The following is a 21,894-nucleotide window of genomic DNA, read 5'->3' as shown; positions in this document are numbered from 1 at the left end:
GTGCGCGCGCGTGCGTGCGTGCGTGTGTTGTGGGGTGTGGATTAGGCGGAGGATGGGCGTGAGGATGAGCATTCCGTCTGCACCAGGTGCTTTGTCTCGTAATGCTCACAGGGACCTGAGAGATGGGGAGACTGTGTGCTGAGAGGTTTGGTGAACTTGACCCAGGTTTCACGGGCTGGTAAGGGGCACAGCCATAATGGGGACCTCAGGCGCTGCGACTCTCCAGGCTCTGATGAGTGCTGCCTTTTGGGGATGGGGCGGCATCACCTCTCTGGGGGTGGGGCCCATGAGTCGGTATTATTTTAACCACTCCCCTAGCAGGTGTTGGGGGCCACTGAGAGAGTGTACGTAAAAGGCATGGCATGGGGTCTGGCCCACGTAGGTACTGTGTCACCGTTAGTTCCCTGGCACACGTGTCCGGGTGCGCACGGCACTGATGTGTGCATGCACACGGGAGAATTGGGTTGCTCATCATACCTGGCAGCTCTGTTTAAGCTAGGCTGTTGGGAAGTGGGTAGAGTGCCAGGCAGCCTAGAGCTGGGCCGCCCTCAACTTTGGTCTGCGGCCTGGCAGCCACGAGGTGGCGCTCTTGTAAGACCTGGGTCTCTCACCCCACCTCAGGGAGACCGGGACCCCGCCCCCGTGGGTCTCCCGGCATCCCGATCCTTAGTTCCTGGCAGTTTTCATGGCATGACAGTTGTCTGCGGGCCCCATTGAAGGGTAGCCTTCCCATGCACAGGCAGGCCTTCGTCCTGGGCCCAGGTACCTTGCATGCACCCTGGAACGGTGCAGGGGCCCAATAAACGTCTGCACCACGAACGATGCCTTGAGCACCGACTTCGTGCTGGGTGCTGTGCCGGGCGCTGGGATAATGAACTTCGGCATGGCACCTTGTGATTCATAAGCTCCTCTGGGTCCCATCAGGAGGGCAGTTGTTTGGGATCAGGTATTTATTTCCCCGTTTTCCAAATGAGGAAACCAGAGCTCAGAGAGAGGAAGTAGGTAGCCTGAGGTCACAGCATCAGCCAGCGAGGGGCAGAGCTCGGACGAGCCCATCCTCCTGGTGGGTGCCCGCTCCCCAGGCTGGGAGCACACTCTGGGGGCCGTCAGCTGTTCCCCTCCCATCAGTCTCTATCGAGCATAGCACTGTGGATCAGAGAGGGTGCTCCCAAGCCGGCAGGGAAGCCAGGCCCACAGAGATGCCGTTTCCCGGGAAGCAGGGCCCCAGGGGACATGGCCAGTGCCTGGCTGGCTCTCACTGCTCCCCCCCCCCGCCACCCCCAGCAGGAGCAAGACCGTCCTTTGCCACTGCTGAGGACCTGGTTGTTGGGGACAGTGGCTGTGTTTGGGGTAAGTCAGAGGCAGGAGAACAAAGAGAGCACTTGCTGCCAATGTGACTCTGACCTTGAAAACCCAGAAAAAGGGAAGAGCTGGCTACCTGCTTCAAAGGGGGGCAGGCCTCCTGCAGGCGGGCATCGAGGACGCCTGGCTTTGTTAGTTCCTGCTGCCGAATTTCTCCTTTTCAGTTTAATAAAAGTCCTGGGGATCAGTGTCTGTGGGCCAGCTTGGAATCCTGCCACTTTGATTGAAGGCGGGGAGATGCTAGGAGCTCTACTCTTCCTTTGGCTGGGTTCTAGAAGACATGGCTTCTGAAGCAAAGATCAGATATTGATGTGAGGATCTTGTTGCAGCCCCAGTGTCCCACTGCAGGTGTGCCCAGCTGCGGGAGGGGGACCCAGGACCGAGGAGCACCGTTCTGTCCTAGCTTGGGTCTCGCAGGGAGGCCGACAGCAGTCAGGGGGTCCGGGCAGGGTGAGGCCGTTCATGATTCCACGCACAGTAAGCAAGCCCCTACTGTGTGCCTCCAGGTGCTGGGCACGTCCCTGGGAGATGTGTGGTGGGCCCTGCCCCTGTCCTGCAGGCTGCCGCGCAGGAACCCCCGGCTGAGGCTGGTGCAGATGTGGTGGATGCCAGCAGTCTGGAGCGGGTGTGTCCTGCTAAGGAGGCAGCAGCCCCTGCGCCATGGCACTGGGCCTTTGGACTTATAAGAAAAGCCAGAAGTCTAGAGGGTTTTGGGTAACATTTTGAAATTTCACATCTTTAAATGTTGGCAGTTGATTCAAAACTTAAAAATGTCAAACACTGTGTGGGCTAAACAAAACATGAGTGTCGACCAAGTATTCTTTAGTTAGAAATCTTTATCCTAAAGGTTGGATAAAATCCAGATGTGCAGTGGGGAGTAGGCATGGCCTCCTGGGGGGGAAGCCACCTGGGCAGAGGTGTGGCTGCAGGAATCTGCAGGACCATTTTTTAGGACCGTTGGGACTGGAGCAGAGGGGACTGGAGCGGCAGGACGGATGGGGCCACGCGCGGTTGTGGAAGCCCGGCATGCCTGGCTGAGGGCTGCCCTGGACGAGCAGATACATGGCGGGCCTGACCCGGGCTACCGTGAGCCTGCTCAGCTGTGTCGCCTGCCTCTGGCCCGGTGCTTCTGCCCGGCACTGTCACAGCGAATGAGAGGCTTTGGTCAGGGAAGAAAGGTCATAAGTATTTTAGAGAAAGCCCTGGGACACAGGGTATCCTGACCTTTAGCAAAGGTGTAACTACACAGCTTTCGGGGGGCTGCCCATCTGCCTGTGTGTCCGTGAGGCTGTGACCTCTCCCAGTCCTTTGCATTTGTTCTCCTGCTGGCTCTGCGGCTCCTTCGGGCACAGGAAGGTCTAAACGTCCCGAAGGGGGCTCACCCCCCCCCCCGCCCCCTGCAGGGGTCCTGCATTCTTCTGAGAGTTTGAACTGCTCTGGCCAAAGCCTGTCTGGGTGTCTTCCTGTTCAAGCGTAACTTTTCTGTTTCTCCCCCCTGTCGGCCACTCCCCCCATATCCATTTTTGAGTTTCTTTCCAACTGCTCACCAGCCATTCGTCCAGCAAGCTCTCATCGAGCACCTGCTGTGTGCAGGGCCAGAGACACACGCATGATGGAAGCCCAGCGTGGCCGGGGGCTGAGGGAGTAGCCGGACATGGACAGTGGCAGGGTCCACCCCCGGGGCCTGTGCTAAGGCGAGCAAGGCAGCAGAGGGGGTGGGGCGGTCAGGGACGAGGGGCGGTGACCCTGCGATCCCCACATGTGTGTGTCTGAAGCGGGGGGGTTGGTGGCCAGTGTCCAGCCCTCCCACCTCCCAGCCTGGCTCTGTCCCCTCTGGGCGTGCAGGGCGGCTGGCAGCAGCTGGCTTGGGCGAGGCCCGCACGGAAGAACAGAGGTGTGAGGCAGGCACGTGCCTTCCAGAGGAACAGGTGTCAGCGCGTGCCAGGCTCCTCGCCAAAGCCTTCTCATTCACGTCATTTCACTTTAAAGTCTTCTTTTTAACGTAAAGGTGGTTAAAAACACAGGCGCAGGGTACCAAATTCTAGCCATCATGGAGGAGTGTGAAGCAAAAGTGCCCTCTCTCCTTCCACACCACTGCCACCCCAGACCCCTCTCCCAAACCACTGCTGACCGTGGCTCGCGGGGCTTTTTCTGTGGCTTATAAAACGTTATCGATGTCTCTGTGCTTGAGAGCGTGCTGTAGAGCTTATCAGTCTTACCGCCTTGGCCGGTAGAGAGGGGAGCGGAGGAAGACTGGCTGCTCCCCAGGTTCCCGCAGACCTCCTCCCTCCCAGCTCACTCCCTTCGTCCCATCCCTGTCCCCACAGCTCTGGGGGCAGCGTGGCTCTCCTGGTGGCTCCACGGTGGGGAGGGGAGAGGGATGGTCGTTTCCTAGCAGCTTTGCCCAAACTCAGAGGTGGTGGGTGAGAGACGGAAGGAGGCCTGCTGGCTGGCTGACTCCAGGCTTCTCTTGCAGACAGGACTCCCCAGGGGACCTTTGGGATTGAGTTTTCTGTTTTTGCTCACCTGTGCCCGGCCCTGGGGACAGGGACAGGAGTCAGCTGTGGTAACAGCCTGGGGTGGAGAGGTGCGTGCATGTCTCTTCCTGGGGCTCTCTTGGGCTGGGCAGGCCACCGTGAAGAGGCCCTGGAGCCCGGCCCTCAGGGAGTGTTTGCCTGGGCTCAGAAAGCTCCTAAGATTCCAGGGTGCTTTCTCAGCCCTAGAACCTCACGTGGAGGGGCCTGAAGTACCTCCCTCTCAGCAAGTGAGAACGTAGACAGGAAAGAACTCAGAAACCTGTGACATGCAAACATGGGCGCTGTTGTTGTGCGGAGTCTAGTGTTTTCCCCAGGGGAGGCCCGTGTGGATTGGGACGCAGCCTGTGAGGACGGGCCCTGGGTGGGGCGGGGAAGGGCAAGAGTGCTGGCCCCGCCTGTCATTGCTCTGGAGACCTCAAACAAGGAGCTTGGTCACCCGTAAAACGGGGTGAGGAGCCCTGCCCGCCCCACAGGGCTCTGCTGGGGTCTGCCTGAGAGCCCCTCAGCTTTGGGACCAGCGGAACCCTGGCCAGTGTGAGGGGTGACGAGGGTGTTGATGGTGACGAAGCCAGGGACAAGAGGAACGAACACTGAGGATTCACTTTGTGACAGGCACGTGCCGAGCGCCTCACATACCGCCACCAAGTCCAGGCCTCTGTCACCTCCCACCTGGACCTGAGGCCGACCCCTAGGCTGGTCTCCACCTCTGACCTCGCTCCCCTTCAGTCTGCCGTCCGCCAGCGCAGTCTTTAAACAGTACACCCCGCGGGCGCCTCGCCCTTCCCCTGGCCCCACATGGGCAGCTCCTGCCTGCCTTGCTGACCTTACCTCCCGCCTCGTCCCCGCCCTGCACCCCTGCAGGCCCCCAGCCCCGGATCTTTGCTGTTGTTCCCTCTCCCTGGGTCACTCTTTGCCCAGATGTCTGTGACCTGCCCCACTTCATCCAGCCACACTGTCAAACCCAGCCGCCTCCTCCCCTCTAGCCTGGACCCTCCCCTTCTGTGAGTTCCCTCTTAGTACTTGAGTTCCCCTGATACGATCGTACACATTTGTGTGATTCTCCCACGCTAGGCTGTAGGCCCCAGGGGAGCAGGGCATTGCTGTCCTGTTCCCCAGTGTGTCTCCAGCCCTTAGAACAGGGCCTGACACAAGGTTGGTGAATGAACAAATCAACACGTTTCATTTAATCTTACTCCGTGACCTAGGTGCTTTGCTATTTGCCTTTTATAGATGAGGAAGATAAGCTCAGAGAGGTGGACTGACTAGCTCACGGTCACACAGCTGCAGCAAGAGACTTGGGCTTGTTGAAACTCCTGGCCCGGAAGCCTCAAGCCCCCAGCCCTGGCTCCTGTTTGGGACTGTTGCCCAGTGTCTGTAGCCCAGAGCCCTGTCTTAGCCAATAGAAGCTCCCACCTCCTCAGAATCTAGTCAGGCGTGCCCGCAGGAGAGGACAGAATTGTGAGGGGCCAAAAAGGGGGCGTATGGGAAGATCCCCGGAAGAGATGAGGGGTGGAGCCGAGGAGGGAGTGAGAAAAGGAACTGGAGGGTCTGAGAGGGCCCGGGGGCAGGTCGGGGACTTCAGTGCAGGTCAGGACAGGGCGCCCCAGCCAGGGAGTCCCTGAGGAGAGCGCCGTGGGGCACCACAGCTCCCAGGACCAGTGTGTGGCCCAAGTCCAGGCTCCCTGTGCTGGCTCTGGTTCCTGGCATGATCTCTGCTTCCAAGAGGAGCTCAGGCCTGGCGCGGCTTCCCAGGGTAGAGAAACGCACGGTGAGACAGAGACAGAGAGACAGAGAGAGAGAGAGAGAGAGAGAGAGGGAGAGGGAGAGGGTCTGTGTGTGTGTGTGTGTGTGTGTGTGTGTGTGTGTGTGTGTCCAGCCTTGCTGTTTGCGTTGTCGTCATGTCTTCTTAATCAGCCTGTTTCTGGGAGCAATGACTTCATCTCCTCTGATTCTCAACACAGCCATTGTGCAGCGTCCGTGGAAAGATTGGGCCTGGCACCGTCCATATTCCCCTAATGAATGGGGTTGGGAGAGCCGGCTGGTGGGCGCTGGCCTGACCTGATCGGGGGGCTTGTGGTCAGGTCTGCCTCCAAAAGACTCCCCTTTCAGTGGTCACCCTTCGATCTGGGCTCACGGACCCTGGCCCACCCAGTGCAGCAAATTCTAGGAGCCTGGGCACACACTGCGCTGCGGGCAGGGCGGTCACACCCAGTCTTTGCCCTCAGGGACGCCTGCTGGAGGAGGAGGTGAACAGACCCTACTGCAGAGGGGCTGTGGGTGGACAGGGAAGGGAGTGAGAGCCCCCCTGGGGCTCAGGGACGCTCCTCAGAGCTGGTGGTTGGGCCACAGGGCGGAAGTGAAGGCTGGTGGCGGGCTTCCTTGGGGAGAGGAGGGAAGGGCTTGCTGGTGGGCCTGGCGGCATGTGTCGCTGGCCACGTGGGGTGTGCGTCGGCCTGGGGGGTGGCAGGGGATAGAGTGGAAGATGGCGGGAAGGCAGGACTCGATCCTGGAGGTGCCTGGGAGCAGGAAGGATTTGAAGAGGAGCCGGGGCCTGATTTCGAGGCAGCTCCCTGCTTGTGGGAGGGGGCCTGGAAGGAGGAGGAACAAGCTGGCGGTTGAGGGCCTGGCCCCCTTTTGCCTTTCTCTTCAAGGGGGAGGGGCTCCTTGCCCCCTCCCCCATACTGCCAGGAGCCCCAGCCCCTACCCCGCCAGGAGGCAGTGAGGGCGGGGCCTTAGGGGGGGGTCTCTGAAGAATGTTGTCTGGGCTTGGGCAGCTGAACCTCAGTCCCCGAAGCCCATCCCCACTGCAGGCTCATTTACAAGCTTGTCTGGAGGCAGGGCGAGGGGTTGAATGACCCCTGGCAGGATGTAGTGCTGTGAGTGGGAATACACTGTGTCACACTCCCAGCCAGGACATGGAGGTGGGGGGACCCCCGTCAGCTCCCCATCTGGGGGTTCCCCGGGCCCCACCACATGGAACAGGCCCCTGAGTGAGACTGCCTGCCTGAGTCCAGCTCCAGAGCCTTGAGCACGTTGCTTAACTTGTCCGAACTTCACTCTGCATCTCTGTTAATGGGACACTCGTTGTACCTGCTTCCCAGGGTATGTGTGAGGGTTATTGGTTTTTAAGGGGAAGGGCTTAGCAGAGTGTCCACACGTCGGAGGTGCCCAGTCTGCTTAGCTGTGGCAGAGGTGGCCGTGGGGTAGGGGCCGGGGGAGGGTGATTATGTTCACCGTCATTATCAAGGCTCCCTTAGGTTCCTAAGAGCCACAGGTGGGGAGTTGGGAGGGGTGATGGGAGAGCCAGCAGGTGGAGGTGGGAAGAGCCTGGTTGAAGGAGCAGAGAAGTGTGGGTCCTAGTCTTCACCGCTCCCAGACCTCAGGCAAGTCACTCATCTCTCCCAGCCTCAATTTCAGGGGCCAAGGAAGGAAGGAATGAGAAAAGGCATTATGGTGGCCTGAGCCGGCAGGGGCATGTGAGGGGCTAACACATTTGTTAAGACTTATATTTTCATTTCTTTCAATATTGAGGGTCAAGTAACTGCCTGCCTCTTGAGCGGACATCCAGCAGGGAAATGCTTTGAAAGGGGCCCTTCCCAAGCTGAGGATGGTCCGCTCTCTCCCTTGCCCTAAGCACCACCCATCTTCCTTCATACGCCTTCACTGTCCCAGCTGTTCGGCATTGTCTTTTGTGGTAAGAAAACAGTTCAGCTTAGCAAACATTTCCTGAGCGTCTTTTGTCTTCTTGGGTCTGTGTTGGACCCAGGGGATACAGGCATGGTTAAGATACTGACGGAACTATTAAGAGGGAGGATGATTGTTGAATTGTCTTGTGTGTAAAGATCTCAATGTAAAAGCAGCCTTCCTGGGGCCAGAGGCTCTGGGTTCTAGGCTCTTCTCCTTTCTGCCTGTGGGACTGTGGGCAAATGACAGTAAGTCCCCTACATACGAAAGAGTGCCATTCCGAGAGCGTGTTCGCAAGTCCAATTTGTTCGTAAGTCCAGCAGTTAGCCTAGGTACTCAACTAACACAATCGGCTATATAGTACTGTACTGTAATAGGTTTATAATACTTTTCACACAAGTAATACATAAAAAACAAACACAAAAAATGAAAACATATTTAGTCTTAACAGTACAGTAGCTTGAGAAGTACAGTAGTACCAGCTACATCACTGCTGCCTTTACACTTGCTTCCGGACATCCTGGGCTTGAAATAAAGATACTGTAGTACTATACGCTATACAGTACTGTACACAAAAGCACAACCACTTGTAGAGGATGCACGCACCTGACAGTGTACTCCGGACACATGCACTAACTTATGTGATTGGACATGCAAATGCATGTTCAAATCTTTGAAAGTTTGCACCTCGAAGGTTCGTATGTAGGGGACATACAGGACCTCTGAGCCTCCGGTTTTTCAATTCAGAACCTGGGTCAGTCTCTGATGGTCCCTCTCAGTAAGAAGGCTCTGCAATCACTTTTGGATTATTAACTTACTGTGTCCTCTCCAGGGAGATTCGAAGTACAGTTTCAAGGCAGAGCCAGAAGAACGGACTCCAGAGGTGGTAGACTGGCCTGACCCAAGTTTGAATCCAGTTCTGCAACTTAATATTTATGTAACATTGGGCAAATTACACTGTAAATCTCTTTGGGACTGGGTTTTCTCAGATGTAAAATGGGTATGATGATATGCCTGCTATGCTATGTCCCGGCTCTTAGGGAACTCAGCAGTCATATTAAAGCTGCTATGAATCTCTTCTCCCCCAATACAGTGCCTGCTCCATGCCAAACACACCCCCAAGCCCCCTCTCCCCAGCTCCGCATATCGGAGGGGAGCCAGTTAGTGGAGGTCTTCAGCTGACCGAGGAGCCTGAGGATGGGCCCCCAGAAACAATTCCAGGTGGGGCGCGGGCCTCCACAGAGAGCCCCCCTACCCCCCCACAGTGGGCAGCAGGGGTCAAATGGTTTTAAACCTCCTTGATTTGTATATATACTAGTTTGGCATTCTGTCTTGCTTTATTAAAAAGATGTTTGCTAATGAAATTAATAGTGTAAACAAGATTTGGGGAGGGCAGGCGGCCAGGGGAGGGGATTATTCAGCACACTTCAAAGGACACCCAGCTCCAGCATCTCAGCCACGCCATTTGCATATGTAATGATCGTGCTAATTAGAGGTGGCCTCATCTGTTAACAACAGGTTTGCCAAGCTGTGCTACATTATTGTAATCACCCAGTCAGAATTCTCTGGCATGCTTTTCACTAAAGATAACAAGAACGATAATAATAATGCCTCTCATTTTTTGCCCCCTTGCTACGTGCGGGGCATCCTACCAGGCACTTGACAGTCATCATCTCATTTAATCTTCACCACAGCTCTGTGTCCCAGAGATTCTTATCTCCTGTGTATAGAGGATGAAACTGAGGTACAGAGAGGTTAGGTAACTTCCCTGGGCGCACACAGCCACGAGCTGGCAGTGGGGGAAGAGACCCGAGGTCTCGCTAACTCTCGCGCTTCTTCCACCCCGCGGCACTCCTTCTCTGGGGAGACTTGACACACAGCCTCACTCTATCTCTTTCTCATTTGGTCCTCTCAGAAACGCCCCCGTTTCTGCTGAAGAGGAAGCTGAGACCCTAACAGGTTATTGAGGGCTGTTCAGGAGGCGAACCCAGGATCTCTAACTTCTAGGGTAAAGCCAGCCCTGCGTCCCCACCTACCTGCCCACAGTGTGTGTGGGGGGGGCGGGGGACACGGGGAAGCCGCCCCTCAGCCTCCCCTGAGGTCTTGAGAGGATGGTGTCCCTCGCCTCTCCCACTCAAGCAGGGCTGGGCTTGGCCTCACTGCCAAAGAAAATTATGAGACAGTAAACAGATGGGAGGACACCAGCATGTCCTAACTGGCTTTACACGTGTTGTCACTAAGTCAGAGGTTGCACATGGGTGGCTCGTGGCCATGTGTAGCCCACAGGCAGGTTTCATTTGGTCTGGGAGGGTGAAAGGTGTTTTTTGGTGCTTTTAAAAAAAAATCAGTTCCCCATATTTAAGCACTCCCAAAACATTCACCTTCAACATTCACCAGAAAATTCTGGATTTCTGGCTTTTCTTGAACAAACAGATGTGGCAGCGTTGTGACTGTATTCCTGCAGGGCAGAGAACCAGCCTCTGCAGTTCATCTCAGACTCCTTTTACTCCCCAGAAGGCCTTCGAGTTTGCTTAGCCTGCACTAGCTCTTCCCAGTGATCCTGGGAGGGCTGTGTGGGGGGATAGGGTTCGCATTCTAGAGATGACGAGCCTGGGATCCGAGTGGGCCACTCCACAAGGCTGTTGTCAGCTAGGCCTTAAACCTCCATCCTCACCGTCCACCTTGTGTGGTTTTCACTCTACCTCGCTGCCTCCCAGCCATGTCCAACTCCACTGTCTGCCAAGGCAAGAAGGAAACCTTTCACAGGCCTAATGACTCAAAAATAACCAACCGTGAGCCCAGGGAAGTGTTCCTGTCTCCCCCTCTCCTTTTCTACCCTCCCCGAGACCAGAGGGGACATGGGAAGCCTATTCATTTAAACTCAATTATTTTCTGGAAGACAGAATGGAACTGAATTGGGTCAGCGGCTATATTTGCTGTGCTCAGCTCTTTCCCCTGTGACAGCAGCACCCACTGGCTGTGTTGCTGGGCTCCGTGCCACCAGGCTCACCAGTTAGAACTCCGTTATTGGTGGCCGTTCCTTGACTCTGAAGGAGGGGAGCCCCCTCTGCTCGTTCACCCAACAGGCTGCAGGAGCGGGGTCTAGAATCACATGGCTACCACCTTCCAAACCTAGGCTGCCCAACTGCAGTCTGCGGTGGAGGCGATTCTGACGGTGGAGTGCCTTACAGATGAGCAAACAGACACCCAGAGAAATGAAGTGCTTGCTGGAAAGGCAGGCCTTGAGCCAGACACGACAGGGACCTTACGAGCCGACAGGGACCTTACTAGTCGTGTTACTGGGAGCAGAGTACTTGACTGCTCTGCACTTCTGTCTCCCTGTCTTGTAAATGAGGCAAAGAACTTGACACACCTCCTGGGGCCAGGCAGTCACGATGTAAACGTGACACAGTGTGCCAGGGTCCTGCCCCAGTTAACCCATCTGTCCACGCTCCTTCCAGGGACAGAGCTTGGTGGGGGTCCCAGATCTCAGGAGGAGGCTCTACTGGGATGCCCTCCTCTCCGTGAAGCCTTTCCCAATTCCTTACCCCCAAACCGGAACTGTTCCTGCCGTCATTTTAGGTCCTCTGTTGGGCCAGGCCCTGCTCTGGATACTTTCGCAGCTTCCTCGGGGCCCAGGGCCTGGTAAGTGTGTTTTTGTTTGGCGCTAATGGCTGTACTCACCCCTCCCCCACCGGACTGCCAACTTCTTGAGGGCAGAGACCACGTGTCTTGTTGACCTGCCTGTGTCCTGGTGTCACTCCCTGTCTAGATGTGTGGCCTTGGACTGGATGTTTAACCTTGGTGGCCTGTTTTCCCATCTGTAAAATGGGAATAGTGATGCCTCCCTCCGACGCACATCACGGAGCGGAGGCCAGTAGTGTCAGACACGGCAGTGCTGCAACAGATTCTCAGAAAACATGTGGAGAAAATCAGATCAGACGCTTGCGCTCCACTCCCTAGAAGCAGGGAACCTCTAAGAGCGGGGCTCTGGGGGATCGTGGGAAGGGTCATAAGCGCCGTCTTGTTGCAGAATTGCTGTCTGCTTACATGGAGAAGTGCGGACAGGGCGGTGGCCTGTGGGCCTCGCCTCACTCCCTCCATCTTCTCTGCTGCTTCGGCCTCACGGTTATTCCAGTTCCCAGTGGTGGAGCTGGGATGAGTTAGGAACCCAAGGTCCCAGTGCCTGGCGTTGTACCTCCCCTTTTGGCAGCGATAGAGCCTGGAGGTGGGGCAGGGCCTCCCCCCTGCATCCCCATCGCCAGTTCCAGGGGTTGGGGCAGGGTTAAGGGGATGGTTCAGGGAGGTTTGTATTCCCTGACCTTTCAGAGTTGTGACTTCAGGGGTCGTGTGTGACCTTGGCCTGGTGTAGACCTGGTGGGGTGGTGGCTGTGGCGACAGGGCTTGGGGCCTGGGCAGTAGGTGGCCCAGCCAGAGACACAGAAGCCGGGCTCTGGTGGGAGCTCAGGGAGTAGCCCTGGAGTCTCTGGGGAGAGGCTTAGGGATGAGGGGGTCTTGATCACAAACTGACCCAGCGTCCTGTGCAGCCAGGGCAGCAGTCACAGGCTCGAGAACCGGAACTGTCCCCTCCCCTCGCCCCTTGATAGCGCTCACGTCCTGGAACACCACGCGGGTTGTTGCCCAGGACTTGGCACCGTGACAACCAAGAAAGAGAAGTGCTGACCGCGTCTCATTGCCTGTTGAGTAAATTTACTCTGTGTTTTCCCAGGAGGCGTCACATGGGTAGGAATTTACTCCCCCTAAATGCTTTGATGGAAACATTACGGTTTTTGAGTGAACGTGTGTCAACGTCGCCGTGGGGGGGAAAGCTTCTAGGATTCTCTGCCAGCTGAAGTCATTACCACAAGACAGTGGTTGGGGGCCTGGCAGATGGGGTAGATGCAGCCAGGCTGGTGCAGGGAGGCAGCCAGAGGGCCAGAGCCCAGCCGGCCTATGGGGGGGGGGGTCTGAGCAGGTGGAGAGGGGGAGGGAGTTGGGAGGCTGCAGGCTGACAATGTACATTAACACCCTCCCAACCCGCCCCCCACCCATGGCACAAAACAAAGGGAGTGGGGAACTTGAGGGGTGGGGACGGAGAACAGAGGCTCTGGAATGGTGAGCGCTGGCAGCTCAGGCCAGTAAGTCAGGCTGCGGCCAGAGTCCTGAGGGGCCTGGAATTGCAGCTCCTACCGGAAACTAGCTGTGTGACCTCGAGCAACTTTTCCAACCTCTCTGTGCTTCAGCTTCATTTTAGTAAAATATGCCTGTGGATACCCACAGCTTATGGCTCTTTGGAAGATTAAGAAGGTAATATATGTAAAATACCTAGCACTGGGCCTGGCACATAGCAGGTGCCAGGACACATTTGTTGCTTGTTGGTGATGATAAAACCACACAAGCATAGATGTGTTCACATAAATTAACAGCTGGGGCACATTGAAACCGCTACCCAGAGTTGGTCCTCCGTCTAATACCAAGTTTGTTTCTCAGCTTCAGCTGAGTACAGCAGTGGTCTCTTCAAAAGCCCTTGTCCACGAACAGCCAGGGCCTGGGGCTGACTGTCCTCTGTGGGGCATCCCTCTCCGGTCTTGTGCCTGCTTCTGGCCTGCAGACTCACCTGGATGGAGGCAGTGGGTTACAGCAGCGCCCTCCTCTGGCTGAGGCAGTTCTGGGAAGGCCACAAAGGGCCTCTGTCCTCTACACAGCCTCTGGAAAGGAGAGTGCTGTGGTCACAAGAAAGGTCCTCCCTCCCAGGATGCATCTCTCTCCCCGAGGGGATATACAAGCATTGCCTGGAAGTGCTCCTTGACAGTCTTGGGACTGGCTCCCTTGTACCCCAGGAAATGGGAAGCTCCTTGAGGAAGGTAGGTTCCAGAGTCTCCCACAGGGCCTGGCCCAGTTGGTGAGACACCTTCAGATCTGAAAGGTCATGAGACGTTTGGGCTCTGAGCTTTTGGGAGAAGAGGTCCATCACACATTTACTGAGTCCTAGGACTTGAAGAACCAGAGATGAATAGACCCCAAGGAGGGCCTGACAGGACAGGCAGCAGGACCCAGGAGAAAGGGAGGGAGGACTGGGAATTCAGGAAGAGAGGGAGAGATCACATACTTCCTGGGCCTGGGGACACTGGGAAAGGCTTCCCTGAGGTGGGGCAGTTAAGCTGGGCCTTGAAAGGTGAATGAGAATTGGAGATGGGTGCAGGAGGGGAGGTCAGTGGGAGCAGAGGCATAGCCATGAGAGGGGGCAGGGATGCCTGGGGAAGAGCTGAAGAGGGCCTGTGGCTGGCTGGTGGGGGTGTGTGTGAAGGTGAGGAGTGTGCAGTGGGTGGGTGGGGCCTAATGATTCGGGAGACCTGGTCACTGGGGGCACTGGAACCAGGAGTCACGGGGTCAGTTTCTGAAATTCCAAGGACGCTCACTGTGTTCTCACTCCCTTTCACATATTATTCAAGATGGCTCTGAAAGCAGCTTGCAAGAGGTTATGCAGTCCCCTGAGCTGAGGCTAGAAGGGTAAGGAGAAAGCACCTTATTCAAGGTCAAATAGCTGGTTAGTACATCTTCTGAACCCCAGATAACAGGCTCGTTTCTTTTTAGCTTGTGACCCCCCTCCTGTGACAGCTGTCATGCAGAGGGAGAGGTCCTGTCACAGGGGCCTATTTTGTTATAGAAAGATATTAGAACTGTGTGGATCAACCAGTGGGGGTGGCTTCCTGCCTGGGGGAAATCTGGGAAGGCTCCCTGGAGGAGGGGGTATTAGAATTAGAGGAAGATAAGAGGGGACCAGTAAATAGGTACAAACGGCTGTCTGGGGCGAGGCACATCTATTGTACTTTCAGATGTGGCTGGGCCAACTTGTGCAAGTGATTGAGCTTCTCTAGACTTGATTTCTTCATTTGTAAGGTGGTTACAGTATCTGCCTTACCTGTTTATTGCTATTATTGAGTTCAAGTGGGAGGCCTGCTTGGGGCCTGCGCCCTGGAGGAGTGCTCGGAGATGGGCTCTGTCCCCTCCATCTCAGGTGCCTTGGATGCTCTGGGAGCCAAAGGGGCTTCTGCCCTAGGGCCTCCCTTGGTGACTATGGCCTCACCTCTCCCCTGTTTTGAAATTTTATTAAGATATTGGATAGACCCAGATGAAGCTGCGAGGGGAAACCTCACCTCGGAAGGAAGGGAACCACCACCATAAGTGCACCTCTGGCTAAGAGTTCTCTGGGCTTTGGGGGTGTGAGCAGATGCAGATGGAGGGGGGGCAGGTTTTGTTGGATTACCTGTGGTCAGGTTCACCTGTGCTCAGAACAGAGCGGAGCCCAAGGAAGGACACAGCAGGGGACGGAGTGAGTTACTTCCCAGGTTGGGGGCTGCTGTGGGGTTACAGTCAGACCTCTTCCTCAGCCCTGCAGGTGCCCCAGCCAGAGTGCTGCCTACGTGCACACAGTAGGTGCCTGACAGTCTGGCACTTAATAGGAGCTCAGTTGTTGCTGAGGGTCTGGAGCAGGCTGAAATGACCATGGGCTGAACTGGGGCTTGTGAGCCTCTGGTGTAGAGGCTATGGGTAGGCAGGACCCCAGGCGGGGGCGCTGTTCTCCCACCGGCCTGTTATCCATATTCACATGGAGGGATTGGATTCCATACTCCAGTTGCACCAGAAAGTTCTGCAGCAGCCACTCTACTTTGATTAGCCCCTCCAGGTGGTGGCTGTTAAGGGAGGTGATTCCCTGTGTGTGGTAGAGGCTCAATACTTGGAAAACATTGCTATGGCTTTTCAAGAAGGATGGCAAAGCGGGTAACCCCAGGCGAAAATGTCAGGGTGGCTGGGTGTGCCTTTCCCAGAGGGATTTTCAGTTCAGTAAGGGCCCTGTCAGGGTGACCCAAGGATGAACCCCCCAGGCCAGCGGGTGGGGCAGCATTTGGGCTCCTGGGTCTGACTGCCCCTGTCGTCCTGTAGCATTCACAAACCTGCGCAGCTCACCCCCTTGTCTCTTCCCTCCGGCACTTAACCCTCCCCCTCTGTCCTGCTGGCCCAGCCCCGATACAAGAGAACAACCGCCCTGAGAGGGAGCTTGAACCCATTCCCAAAAGGTCTAGCTCCAAGGAGTCGGTGCAGAGAGTCGGGAGCCCCGTTTGAGTGGGTGACCGTAGTAGGCAAATCCCCGGCTTTGTCTACACCTCCGTTTCTGTTCGCATTTTTTAAATGTCCGAATGGAAGTGCGGGAGAGGGAGGGTACTGGCCCTCGGGGAGGGTGGGGGCGGTGGGAGCCTCGGGACTGCTGCTCTGAGCCCGACGAACTCCGGCGGGTCCTCTGCGGGCGGTGGGGAGTGGGCCGGGCCTCGTCCCCGCCCGCGTCCGGAGCACACCGGCGGGTTGGGGCGGAAAGCGGTTGCAGCTGGGGGCAGCTGGCCGCGGAATGTCCCCTGCCGCCGGGCCTGGGAAGGCAGGGCCAGCGGCTTGGGGTGGGGTGGGGGCGGGGCTTCGGGGGGCGGAGTCAGCCGCTTCCGGCCTGGAGCGTGAGGGGCGTGGCGCCGCGGGGTCGGAGCCTGGAACGCTCCAGGAGCCGGATGCGGGAGAGTTGGTTTTGGCGCGCCCCCGAGTCTTTCGGTCACCCCAGCTCCCACTTAGCTTTGGCCGGCCTGTCTCAGGCCAGCCATAAGGACACTAGTATTCGATCAGGACATCTGTTAGTGCCTACTTTGTGCCAGGCACTGGCCCGAGGTGTGCCGGGCCTACCAGGTAAACAGGCCCGGACGTTCTCCAGGTGGGAGGAGGAGGGGGCTCAAGCTTTCAGATCAGTACCATGAGGAAAGTGAAGTTGAGTGATAACTTGGGGTGGCGGTGGAAGTTACTCCTTTGGTTAGAACGACCTCTACTAGGACGCGCGCGACAATTGATCTGAGAGCAGAATGAGAGAGAGGAGAAACCAGCCTGGCCTAGAGCCAGGGCCAAGCAGAGGGAACTGCAAGTGCAAAGGCCCGGAGGCGGGACTCGGGCGGCTTATGACCCTGGGCGGAGTCAGCGCTTTGGGGAGGAGCCTGAGGTTCCTCTGCGAGCCTTTTTCCAGCCTCCCGGACCGGTAGCTCGGTCCCAGGGCCCGCACCCCGCCCAGGTGCCTTTGGCGGGCGACCTGCTCGTGGTTGGAAGTGCGTCTTTCTAGACTTCTTGGACCTGGAGTTTGTGCCATGTGATTACCTGTATGGAAGACTGTAATTTTCCTCTTGTTCCGTGGAGGACCCGGAAACCTCTTAGAGTTGTCACCGATGTGTTTTTTTAAGTCGTTTCTGAAATTTCAACTTGGAAGACAGAGTCAGCACGTGCTTTGCGGGAAGGGGAAACCTGCCTGGTCACACCTCTTAGATATTGGCCTGGACTGAGAGATCCCCCGATCTGGCCGGGAGAGGCACCTGGGTGCCCGCCATTCTCAGGAATGGGCCTCTGTGGCCTCGGACTCCTCGGTGATAACCTCGGCAAGATCCTGGGCCGGGCCGGAGGAGCTGCTCTGTGGAGACCCGGCCGTCCTCGAAAGCCAGATCTGGCTCCCAGGCCCCTGGTGCCCAGACCAGGGTCAGCCCAGAGGCCTATCCCACCGCCAAGGTCTGTGGGTGGCTCTGCCTGGGGAAGGGGGTGCAGGAAACTTCTTGCCCTGTGGGTGGGCACCTCGATGGCTGTGGGTGGAGGCTGGAAGATGTGGAGCTGTTTCTCCAAGGGGGCCCAGCCCTGGGAGCCCACCCACTCTCCGGCCAGGGCCTTGTTGAGGCCCCACAGCCCCTCCTGAGCAGCCTGGTTTTCACGCTGGCCTCGGGGGAAGAATGGGAGACCCCCACCGGCTTGGAAGGAAGGGGGAAGGTGGGGGCCGGGTTGCTTAACTGGCTCCTCCCTCCTGGGAACCAGGCCCAGCCCTCCCGGGAGCTTCAAGTCTTCGGGATCCGGGTGGAGAGAAGCCCAGTGAGCGGAGGACCAAGGAGGTGGAAGCAGGCAGGCAAAGCTGTGGGGAAGGAGATCTAGGCCCAGGGAGGTGGTGGGGTTGGCAAGGTGGGCTGTGAGGAGGGGCCTTTGACCCCAAGCTGAGGAGCCAGCGAGGGCCCTCGGGCTACTGTCCGCTTAGCCTGGGCCTCCCAGCGCAGGTGAGGAGCAGGGTGAAGCCGCGGGGGCTCCTAGCCGCTGCCTCTTGGAGACAGATTTAATAATCCTAGGCTGTCTCTCTGACGGTTAGTATTGCAGGAGGGAAGCTTTAATCCCAAAACTTTTATTGATCCAGACACTAATAAAAAGTAAAGGGTTTTTTGGAGCCAGGTTTTTTTCTTGTTTTCTACTCGACCAAAGAACATCAGAGCTCTAAAACACAAATTTGTTTTCCTGCCTCTCCCTAGGTTTGGGAGGCGGGGTGGGGCTTGGCCGTGTTCAGATTCACCTCTCTAGGAGCCCTCCTTGACCGCGCATGCCTGCAGTCATGCCTCTTCTCCACGGTTAACCAGCTGCCACTGTGCATCTAGTCTGTCCCCTAGGAGGGTTGGGGTGTCACAGAAGCCTTCCTGCTCACCTGAGACCCCGGGGTAGTGAGAGGCGTCTGCCTTAAGGCAGCGAAGGCGTGGCTCGTGACTTCTTGTGTCTTTCTGGGTTTGGTTCTCTTGCTGACCTGTTCTTTGTTTCTTTGTTGTTACATGTTTATTTCATAAATACTTACTGAGTTGTTGCCAGACCCTCCCTTAGGATGCAGAAAGACAACAGAGCTTCCCTTCTGGCAGGAGAGACAGGCAATCAGAAGTGAGTGGAGAAACACATCAGTAATTCCAGATGGGGTGATATCAGTCAGGATTTTTGTCTGCTTTGTTCAGCACCTGGATTCCCAGTGCCTAAAATAGTGTCTGGCTCACTGTTTGCACTTAATAAATATTTGCTGGCTGAACGAACAAGATGATGTGAAGGAAACAGCCAAGTGTTTCCGTGGGGAGTAATGGGGGTGGGGCAGGACCTGTTGTAGCGGGGCGGGGGCGGTCTGGGGGAGGACTGAGCTCCACCGGCCTCCTGAAGCCACCCTTTACGAGAAGGGGGTGGAACTAGAGCTCCTGACTGAGGGAGCAGTGAGTGCAAAGTCCCCGAGGGCAGGAAAGCAGTGGCTTCCAGTTGGGGGATGGGGATTGCCAGATGAGATCAGAGGGTAGGCCAGTACTCTCCGGACCTCTTTCCCTGGGGAGGCGTTCGGATTTATTCAAATTGCTGTAGGGAGTCACTGGAGGGTTTTTAGCCCAGGAGTTAAATAATCTGATTTGCCTTTCTAAAGGGTCCCTGTGACTCCTGGGTGGGGAGGCGGGGTAAGGCCGGTGAAGAGGCGTGCACAGGTGTGAGAGATTTTAGAGGCGGTAGCGGTAGGATTTGCCGATGGATCGGGTTCTGGAGGCCAAGGAAAGGGACGGTGGCTGGCTTCTGAGACTCCTGGCTTAAGCGGCTGAGACGAAGCTCCGCTTTGGACATTTCAGACTTGAGATTCTGTGAGGCGTCAGCATTTAGATATGTGAGTCTGGAGCGCAGAGGAGGGGAGAGCTGGGATAGAAACTTTGGAGTCTTGAGCCCTGGAGGTGTTTAAAGCTAAGGCGTGGATGCGATCACCAAAGGAGAGTGTTTTACTGAAGGAGAGTGCACCCACGTCAGAGCCTGAGAAACTCCAGCACCTGGTGGAAAGGTGGTGCGGTACTGGGAAAGCAGGGCAGTGGCCTGGGAGGGAGGGGAGGCACCTCAGAGGGGGTGGTGGCCTGGGTTTCAGGGAGGGAACTAGCTGTCCTGTTGAGTACGGAGAGGACAGGAACTGTGGTTGGCTTTGGTCACACGAAGACCTTTGGGAGGAGCACTGGGGTCAGGCCAGGTGTGTTGAGTAGAAAGGAAGTGAGTAGAAGAGGAGGCGGCAGGGCCTGAGAAGCGCAGGGCGAGCGGCCTGTCCGGGAAGCCGAGGAGGGTCAGGTGAGGGCTCACACGTCCCGGGTCCTGGTCCCCGTGCACCAGCAGTGGGCCCCTGCCTTGGGCCTGCATCAGGAGCCTCTGAGCGGAATCCCTAGAGATGAGGGCTGGATTGGGCGCCCCCGCCCCCCGCAGTGGTCTTCAGTAGCTCTCTGAGCTCTGTCTCCCTCTCTCCTTGGAGGGCTCGCTTTCCGCTCTTGCAGTCACCCAGCCCTGTGCTCCCCACTCCCTGCCCCATCTCTCTGAGTCCGGGGCGCCTAAGGAAGAGCACTGTGCACCTGGCTTTCCTCAGAGGGCCCTTCCGCCCTTCCCAGAGCTGAGAGTGGGACTTGGTCTGCACCGGTGGCTTTGCTCTGGAAGGTTCCTTGGTGTGTTTGGCCTCCGGAGAAGTCCGAGGTCTATTTCAGAATATTTGGGTAGCTGGGACCTTGACCTCCCCGCAGTGCTTGGCTGTGTGGTGGGGTTGGGGTGCGGGTTAGAATGTGTTTGGCTTATTGGGGAGACAGTGTAGGGTTGGGGACAGCCTAAGCTCTAATGCTCCTGTTGAATGAGTGACACCCAGATATTTGAGTCTTTGGGTTCCCCAGTGGTTTTGTTAAATGCTTTCTCTGCACCTGGTTAACCAGTGTTTTTACACCTGTTATCTTCCGAGGATAGTGTATTTCCTCATTTTGTACCTGAAGAAACTGAGCTTCAGGAAAGTGGAAGAACTTGCCCAAAATCCCACAGTTGCTAAGGAACACAACTAGAATTGCCACTCAGCCCCGCAGACCTCCCAATCACGCCACTCCTGACTGACTGATTAACCCTATAGATGAGGAGGTGATGGTGGGTGTAAGGGGCCTGGTCCCCCACTGCCCCTCAGGAATAGTGGCCATGTGCTCTGCTGGGGCTGCAAGGCATGCCTGCTGCCTCCTAGCCCCTGTTTCCTCTAGTGCTCGTCTCTCCCCTTCCCCCCTCCCCCTCCCCCAGCACACACACCAGTTGCTTTAGGCTCCAGGAAGATGGAAAGAGGCAGACCTTGAACTTGATCAAGCTCTGGGGACTCTTGGGGCCCAGGGAGCCCACAGCTTCTGGGAGGCTCTTTATGCTGCAGGGCTTGCACGGCTGCTAAACTTGGCAATATGGAAAGCCAGCTCAGCTGCAGCAAGTCCCCTGGGAGACACCTGAGGAGGCGGGGGCCCGCCCCTCACTAGGGAGTGGGGAGACTGAGGTCCAGAGCTGCCTGGGTGGGGCTGGGCTCTACCTGGAGAGGTGATGCCTTATGCTGCCTCCTGACAGGCCATGTGGTTTTGCACCCTTGCACCCTCTCCCTACCCAGCAGACCCCAGTTAGCCTGGGGGGTGGGGTGGGCCAGAGTCAGGCTGTTTTTATGTTGCAAAGAATTCAGGCTACAGCCCAGCCTTTCTCAGCCTTTATGGCCTTATGACCTGGATGCTTCTGGAGGACGGTGGGCATCTGGGACATGCTAGAGGGCGGTCTTGCCTGGTAGTCACTGAGGGTCCCAGTTGGACCCCCTCTTTACAGAAATAAACTGCGGCCCAGAGAAAGATGTGACTTTCCCAGGGTCACTACCCAGGAAGCTAGTTTCCCACTTTGTGTCTCCCAGCATATCCTGGGGCAGCGTCCTTCATCGTAGCTAAACCTGCCGGTCTTATTAAGTGCTCACTGGAAGCCAGGCTTTGTTCTGTAACTCATTGACTCCTCACAGCAAGCCCGTGAGGCTGAGTACTATTATTATTGCAGAGGGCGAAACAGTCCCAGAGAGGTGACATGACTTGTCCAAGAACAAAAGGTCGCAAGTGGCACAGTCCAGATTTGAACAGTCTGGCTTCAGAGCTCATGTTCTTAACCACCAGGCTACACGGCTTCAGACTTACTTGACTGCCAGGCTCCAAAGAAGCGTACTGAGGGCGGTAAACCCTTGGATGACCTGGCCCCTGCAGAGTTAGGTCTGAGGACTCCGCCTGGCCTTGGCCTTTCTGATAGGATGGCTGTACAGCACCTATGGGCTGCCCAACCACTCCTGGGGCCCGGAAATGACCCATCTTTCTTGCAGGGCTTGCTAGCCCAGGTACTGAGGCCCAGGCCGTCACTCTCTCCTTTCCTCTCCCCTGCCCACCCTTGGAGCCTAGGGGCCCCAGGAGAGCCCCCATCCCTGCAGCCCCGCCTCTTCCCTTCCTTTGGACCTTGGTCTGCTTGCCCGAACCCTGAGGTTGGAAGGACGGCTCCCTTACCTGCCCCCTCTGACTGTAGAGCCTGTTTGGGAAGGGACGAGGGCCTGGCTGTTGGATGCCCCACCCCTGCAGGGGCTGCGGACCCCCTCTTTTCTCCTCCCTCTCCTTGACTTTCCTGTGCCTCATGATTT

The 21,894-nt window shown here is 56.9% G+C and overlaps 1 protein-coding gene across 13 annotated transcripts in view; it reads left to right on the top strand.

Annotated features, from left to right (window-relative positions):
* The window catches only part of DAB2IP (DAB2 interacting protein), a 194,977-nt gene that overhangs the window by 131,798 nt on the left and 41,285 nt on the right, over window positions 1-21,894 (top strand). The gene's annotated exons all lie outside the window — the stretch shown is intronic.

This window comes from Lagenorhynchus albirostris, chromosome 7 (genome assembly GCF_949774975.1).
Source record: "Lagenorhynchus albirostris chromosome 7, mLagAlb1.1, whole genome shotgun sequence".
In the NCBI taxonomy this organism is placed as follows: domain Eukaryota; kingdom Metazoa; phylum Chordata; class Mammalia; order Artiodactyla; family Delphinidae; genus Lagenorhynchus; species Lagenorhynchus albirostris.
Note: the sequence above shows the minus strand (reverse complement) of the source record. Positions and strands in the feature narration are given on the sequence as shown.